Consider the following 7,761-nt stretch of genomic DNA (forward strand, 5'->3'; position numbering starts at 1 on the left):
CCCATAGATTTATGAACACCCAAGCGGCTCAGCAGCTCTCCCCTTGGATAACAGGGGGACCATTCTGCTCCCTGACACCATCTACCAGCCCAGGAGGACAGTTGTTCTGAGGACAAGCCGTCTTTCCGCTAAACACCGAGGCAAAGAAGGCACTGAACACCTCTGCCTTCTCCCCATCTGTAGTCACTAAATTCCCTCCCGCATCCAGCAGAGAACCTTCCTTATCCTTAGGAAGGTCTTACCCTTCCTTTTGCCATTAATATATTTGTAAAAAACATTTTTATTATCCTCAACAAAAGTTGCCAAATTAAGTTTGAACTGAGCTTTGGCCTCCCTACTTTTTTTCTTACATGCCCTAGCAACCCCCTTAAATATTTCCTAAGATACCTGACCCTCCTTCCAAAGATGATACATCCTCTTTTTATTCTTAAGTTCCTTCAATACCTCATTGCCCATCCAGGCTGGGTGTCTGCCTTGTTGACTCATCTTTCAGCGCACACAGACAGTCTGTTTCTGTGCCCTCAAGATCTCTGTTTTGAAGCACGCCCACCCTTCCTGGACTCCTTTGTTTTTAAGGGCTGCTTCCCAAGGAAAGGAACCAACAAGGAGTGTTGGTCCTTGGACACCCTGGCACTGGATACCCCCTGGAAAGGGCACAAAACCAGCTGAAGAACAATGGTGCCACCCCAGCCAGTTCAGCTGGTGCTGCCCAGCCCTGGGTGTCAGCAGGAGGGAGCAGCAGGTCACTCTCATCTCATGTGAAGGTCGCTCTCATCTCAATCATACTTGAGGCCAGGCTGGAGGCCAGGTGCCCTGAGGCAGTTGATCTCTGCACATTGAGCCTGGCCATGTTCTCACCCATGGACAACCCTGGCCAAGCCCTGGGTGGCCAAGGAGGAGATTATCTTGTCCTCACATCACAGGACATTGCTTGGGACCACAGCAGAGCTGGTGGCCTGCAGGACATCTGACAGAGGTGTCTGGAGGACACGTGTTTCCCACTTCTTGCCCTGTATGGGACAGCTCTGCCCTGGTATGGAAACCCAGAGCTGGGTGTCTTGGTGGTCTGGTGACAACAGTGTCCTGCATCAAATCAACTTCCCTCATCTCATGCTCTTTTTGTATCACAGAATTCTTAGGGTTGGAAAAAACCTCCAAGATCAGCAAGTCCAGCCTTTGAAGGCCAGCCCATATCCCTGATCTTTCCATGTCTCCAAAGGCAGATGGAGGGCATTCCTTAGGCGTGCCTGACACCGTGTCACAGAAAGGCTGCCTTTGTATCATGTTCTCTGCAGCAGAGCAAACAGCAGCCGTGCTTAGCAAATAGATTAACACCTTTGTTTACTCATGAGACATTTATGATGGATTTCAGTTGTGTTTAAAAAAACCCAGACAAACAGTAAACTGAGCATGAATAACGATTTAGATGAAGTGTTGGAGGAGTCTTTCCTTCTACAAATGCACAGAATTCAAATCACCAGGAAGGAGCAGGAGGTGTTTTTATGTGCTGATTTAGCACAAATTCCAGGAGCCCCACGAGGCTGCCTGCATGTTGAGAGGAGTGACTGCTGGAAATGGCTCTGGGGATCTCAGTGATCTCCATGAACTCTGTGTCCTCCTGACACCACTGAGCACGATGACAGGTGACAGAAAGGTCTGCTCATGGCTGTGTTGGTGTGGCTGTTAATACATGGATGGATGTCAGCCCTCACTTTCCCCAGCAGCCCAAAGTGGAGTTGCAGCTCCAGGAGTTTAACAAGTGTTTGAAGGACTTGTCCAAACAAGCAGAGGAGTCCTGCCTGTCCCCTGTGGTGCCTTGGAGTGTGAGTGACAACCAGGACACTGAAGGATGGATTTACAAGGTAAGCCCTCTTCCCTGAGGATTTTGGATGGTGCTAAATGCACTCTAAAATCTAACCCTCATGCCCTGGGACTCGCCACACAGATACTTTTAGGGTCAGAACTGAAATTTCAGGGGGAGAAACCACTTCAGCCTGAAAGGAAGAAATTTGTGGATGAAAGAAATATTTAATGTAACCAATCCTTAAAAATATAAACCAAAATTCCCTCCAGTCTTACTGAGCCATCAATCCCAGCAGAGCAGAGAGAGGGGCCATGCACCCTCCCAGCTCTGTCCTCTGCAGCTGTGGCTGTGTGGACTCCTCCAGCCAAAGGAACATGACTCCTGTTCCCAGGAGAGGGCCTCATCTATCCTGTCTTTAAAACAGTGGGACACAGAGCCCAGGAAAGACAAGTGGTTCTCAATATATTTGCATTTCTGTTGCCTCTCCCTCTTACTGGAGGATCTGATTTATACATTTGCTACTTCTCAACCAGGAGACAGTGTAAGCAACATTCAGACATGCTCTTCCAAGGCTGGAGAATCCCCAGCACTCTTGTGATGCACTTTTGGATGGGACAACATTAAGATATTAAGAAACAGCTGCATCTTCTCTGATCAGAAATGTCCACAATCCCTGTTGGTCCTCAAGACAGGAAATTCATGGCTTTTAGGAGAAATTATGCCCTGTGTCTGGCTGATGAAGTTTTTGCCTGGTATTCAGGCAGGAGGGAAGAGCAAACTTGGGAATATCCTCAGTAGTTCTGAGCACTGAGGCACAGCAAAGAGCAGAGTGAAGATGAGGGTGCTGGCAGGGGCACCCCCTGCCTCCTATGAGACCTTCAGTGCAACCAGAGGGTTCTCCCCCAAACCACTGCAAATTCCAAGCAGAGGTGTTGGCTTCTGAGAGGAAGAGCTGCACAAACATTCCCCAGGATTTGGCTGAGTTTAAATGAAAGTTAGTTTTATTTTGTGCAAATTATTAACTTCAGTTGAAACTTTGTCAGTAAAAACCTTAATGAACCTCAAATGCTAAAAATAATAAAAATCTTAATTGAAGACAGCAAAATGAGCTTTGCATTGGAACATAAACCCCAACGAGGAGCTGTGTGCATTTATAACTCTCAGCTCACACAGGTACATGGATTTAAAGGCACTGAGGGCCCCTTTGGCCACACTGCTCCCAGGAGTGCAGGTTCTGGGTTTCCAGCTCTTAGTCTGGGGTTTAAGTGAGGACAGAAGTCAGTGCTTGCCTGTGCAGGCTTGAAGGGGAACAGCTGCTGTGATGTGGAGAGAGAAATGCCAGGGGCTGGAATCTGGGTGTATTGAGTGCACCAGGGGTTACCAGCCTGGGAAGTCTCATTTAAAGTGCTGCAATCTCCATGGAGTGTGAAATGTCTCACTTTGGAAGGTATAAGACATGAAACCCTGAGGTAGCTGAAAGTTGAGGGCACAGTTTGAAGAAAGCCTTTTTTGTACTGTTCTGTTCCTTTTCCTATTTGTCTCCATTAAAGATGTTTGGTTTCTTAACCCCTGTGGCATCGTCAGCTTCAGCAGCAAGAAGTCCTGAGGCCAGGAGGGAGGGAATAAAGTTGGATGTGTCAGAGAGATTATCAAGTGTGGGGTCATCCTCAACCTTGGGCTGTAGGTAACATTTTGGTGAGGAAAGGAAAGCTGACAAAGACAGCAAGGAACACAGGGAGAGACATGAAGGGGAGCTGGAAGATGTCAGAATGGCTAATGGACAGAAAGTTCTAATAGTTTCTAAAAATAACAGCCTGAAGCTCAATTTCTCCTCAGAGCTCTTATTTCGAACACAGAACATTGAAAGAAAAGGCAATAAAACTGAGCTCAGAAACCCTGAGCTCCCATTTGCCAGTGTCACAGCAGTCACAGGGCACTGGATGCAGGCTGTGGCCAAGGCAGTCACTTTGCAGCATGGCATGTGTTCCAGCTGGGACAGACCCTTCAGGCACTGAGGTCTGGGCACCTGAGGGGCACTGGCAGCAGGAGGAACTTCAGAGTCTGGCTCAGGAACAAGGCTCCATGAGCCTGATGATGTCCAGGGAAGACTCCCAATCCCTTGGACATTTCCTATGGTGCACAGGACACCAGGGTTCCCTGGAGACCTTCTAACCAAACATCCAGTGCAGCCTGTGCCAGCAAGGACAACTCAAGCAATTCTGGAAGGTTTTTGCTATTCATTGTCACATGAGTGTCCAGCTGGAGTTTGCTTCCTTTGCTACAACAGCAGAACTTGTCTCTTGTGGGAAATTTTCACTCGCATGGGCTTCAATTTACCCCAGAATCAGAGTCACAGAATGGTTTGGATGAGAAGGACCTTAAAGCCCATCTCATTCCACCCCAGCCATGGCAGGGACACCTCCCACTGTCCCAGGCTGCTCCAGCCCCAGTGTCCAGCCTGGCCTTGGGCACTGCCAGGGATCCAGGGGCAGCCCCAGCTGCTCTGGGCACCCTGTGCCAGGGCCTGCCCACCCTGCCAGGGAACAATTTCATCTTAATATCCACATTAAATCCATGGTTCTCAGCCTAAACCCACTACCCCCTGCACTGTCTCCACAGGCCTTTGCAATAAGTCCCTCTCCAGCCTCTTGTAGGCCCTGTTTAGGCACTGGAAGGGGCTCTGAGGTCTCCCCAAAGCCTCAAGGGGGTGATGCACAACAGACACAGCAGCATGATGAGCTCCAAGGGTGCTCTGACAGCATCACTCTCATTCTCCAGCCACGGGGCTTTGTGCTCATCCAGCATTTCTCACTGGCTCCAAATGAGCCACCCCAGCAGCCCCACTGATGAGCCCAGAACACCATTCCCAGTCACTTTCACTTGAACCTGTACTAAATATCCCAGTGCACTCTAATTGAGGCTAATGGAGCTGGAAGTGCAGGTCTAGCAGCAATATGTCACCACAGATGTGCCAGATGGTTCCCATCACCATCATCAGGGGCCGCTTCTCAGCCATTTATCACAGCTCTGACCAGCCTCACCACGGGGAGCAGGGCAGCAGAGAGAGCAGCCAGGGCATAGTTGTATTTCCAGGGGGATTTGGGGCTCTGGAAGGGAGCAGTGCTAGTACACAGCAAGCAGAGATCTTGCCAAGGTGTCCTGTCTTCCCTTTCTCAGCATGTGGAGAGCCTTGGCAAGTCACCAGGATGGGAGGATGACGGATGTTGTGTTGGTTCTGTGCACTGCAAATTCTCAGGATTCTTTCTTTTTTTNCTTCTCCTCTCCAGGTGAGCACCCCCAGCTCTCCCAGCCTGGCTCCATTCACCTGGATTAAGAGAAGTGGTGCTCATGTACCTCAAGTACCTCTGCAGACTCCTGGGAAGGAAGAGCTTGACAAGCACTTGCCCAGGTTCCAAGGGAGATGCTGAGCTCTGAAAGCAGATGCAGACACACAAAGCAGTGTCTGTACTGCTGAGCATCACCCAGGAGTGTCATTGCAAATGGCTCCATCCAACCCCACCAGCTGTCCAGGTGAAGGCATTCCCTGACATGATCCCACAGTATGGAACAGGAGGCATTCCAGAAAATGGTTGGTCTGAAAATCCAGCAGTGGTTTTTGTTAGAATTATTTATGGCACAGTGAAAGAACAAATATTATACCAGACAAACTCCTAAATATATTCTTTGCATTGTCAAAGTAACAGCCCGTTTTTCAAGAGGAGGTGCTTAATGTTTAGGAAAGAAGGATGTTGGCTGCAAAGCATTCTCAGTCAAAAATGGAAAGACCTGTCCTTAGTGAGGACAAACATTCATGTCACTCCTCTTGAACATCTTCATCAACTTGCTAGACAATGTTCAGTGCACTTGTGAAGTCCCAGAAACCCTGTGAACAGAGAGTCTTTGTCATTGTTCCAGTGAGCTGGAATAATTGCAGTTTGGGAAGATGGTCCTCAGCCAGAGCTCAGAAAGATATGTTTGTCTGGACTTCTCTCTGAATTTTTCCTCCTTGCAAACCTCACCCTGAGGAAAAATCAGTTTTTGCCTTCATCCTCAGCAGCTCCCATCAAGGAGGTGCTTTTAGCCCAGCCTCAGAGAATCTGTTGCCAAGTGCTCCATCATCCCAGGCTCTTTGTCTCTGAAACAGAGGGAAATGCAGTTATGTTGACATGTTTTCACTAATATTGTCTGCACTGATTATTTGCAGCTTTTAACCTTTTCTTCCTCACCATGTCTAATTTTCCCATTCAATAACTCTTCAAGGTCCTCCTCATTGTTGCTGTTTTCTAAGAGACACTGTGTTCCAGGCCACCTTTCCCCAGGAATTGTATTTCTGCAGTTCTTGTTGGCTCATCTCCACAAACAAAGAAAGAAGGATGGAGACCAAGTATGCAGAGAGTGAACACAGCACCCAACCCCAGCTCCTCCCAGGCACAGCCAAGCACAGCTGGAAGCTTCATGGGACATCCTGGTCCATCCTGGGTCATCCTGGGCCATCCTGGGCCATTCTGGTCCATCCTGGGCCGTCCTGGGCCATCCCAGGCCATCCTGGGCCATTCTGGGCCATCCTGGGCCGTCCTGGGCCATCCCAGGCCATCCTGGGCCATTCTGGGCCATCCCGGGCCATCCTGGGCCACCAGCCTCACAGTCCAGGTGGAAGCAACACTCCAGACAGACTCCCTGGCTGAGAAGGGTCCCTGCCTGAGGGCAGTGTGAAAGAAAAGCATTTGGGGATTGCACAAGGCATTTGGGGATGTTTAGAGGAAGAACAAAAGGCAGGGAATGGAAGGCAGTGCATGAGAACTCAGTGTCCCACACACCGTTTTGAGTGAAGGGTTCTCAGCATCAGGAGCAGGGGGGTGGAACTCAGGAGCTCCTATTTCTCAGTGTCAGAAACCAGGGAGACCTGAGATCCAGGAACAGCTACTGGGAAACTGTTTAAGCACAGCTGCTGCAGGGATCTGTACAGGATATATGCAAGTACATAAATCCTCCACTGTTGCTGTTTCATGCTGGTCAGACTCATTTGGGACCTAGGAACAAGGAGCTGCAGCTGTTCCACCTGTGTTGGGCCATTGAACAAACCCAACCTCATTCCTGCATGCAAATTCCTCTTCTTGCTGGTCTTTGCTGTTTCTCCCAGTACAAGATGCAGGAACTCTGTACTGCTCTTCCAAACTCTCCCAGTTCAAATCTGCTCTCTGTCCCAGTGCTGTGGCCTTGGAGTCAATATTTTGGGGAGTTTAGTCCCCAAGTTTGTACTGATGTCACTGAGCCTGTTTAAGCTGTGGTGTGACACTAACAGAGAAGAGTTATTCCCATGTACCACTTCCACATGGGAATAATCCAGTATATCCCATCATTTTTTCTGCTGTACTGTGCCACAGAACCAACAGGACTCAATACCACACACATAGACTGGGAGTGCTCCCAGAGATTTGGGCACAGCCTCCTGCACAGGAGGAACACCTGCTCAGCCACATGCACTGTTGCATGTGGGTAAAACCCTACAAAAGAAAGGCCTTGTAAATCATGGTTCAGGCCTTGCTGGCTCAGCTGGGTACAACTAACAGCTAGCCTAACAAGTTCATCTGAGAAGGAATTTGCACCTGTGCCAAGAAATATTCTACCCATGTGAAACATCTTCTTCCCAGGAGACAAACAGATAAACATCATTAGAGAAGAAAATCTTTAACACACACACACACACACGAGCCATTACTAACCAATAAACTGAGTCACAAAAAGTTCCTGACGTTGTGGCTGGGTCCTGGGGGCCTGTCCAGCCCCAGGATAGACGTCCCTCAGGAGAGCTGCCAGCTGGGGCTCCCTGGCAGTCTCCAGCCAGGGGGACATGGGCAGAGGCTTTGGGTGATCAGCTCTTTAGCAGTGATTTCTGCTCTGTGATCAGCTCTGCTCAGCCCAGCCAGCTCCCTTCAGGGGTTCCCTGTTGTAGTTGA

The sequence above is a fragment of the Parus major genome, chromosome 15, assembly GCF_001522545.3.
Source record: "Parus major isolate Abel chromosome 15, Parus_major1.1, whole genome shotgun sequence".
NCBI lineage: Eukaryota > Metazoa > Chordata > Aves > Passeriformes > Paridae > Parus > Parus major.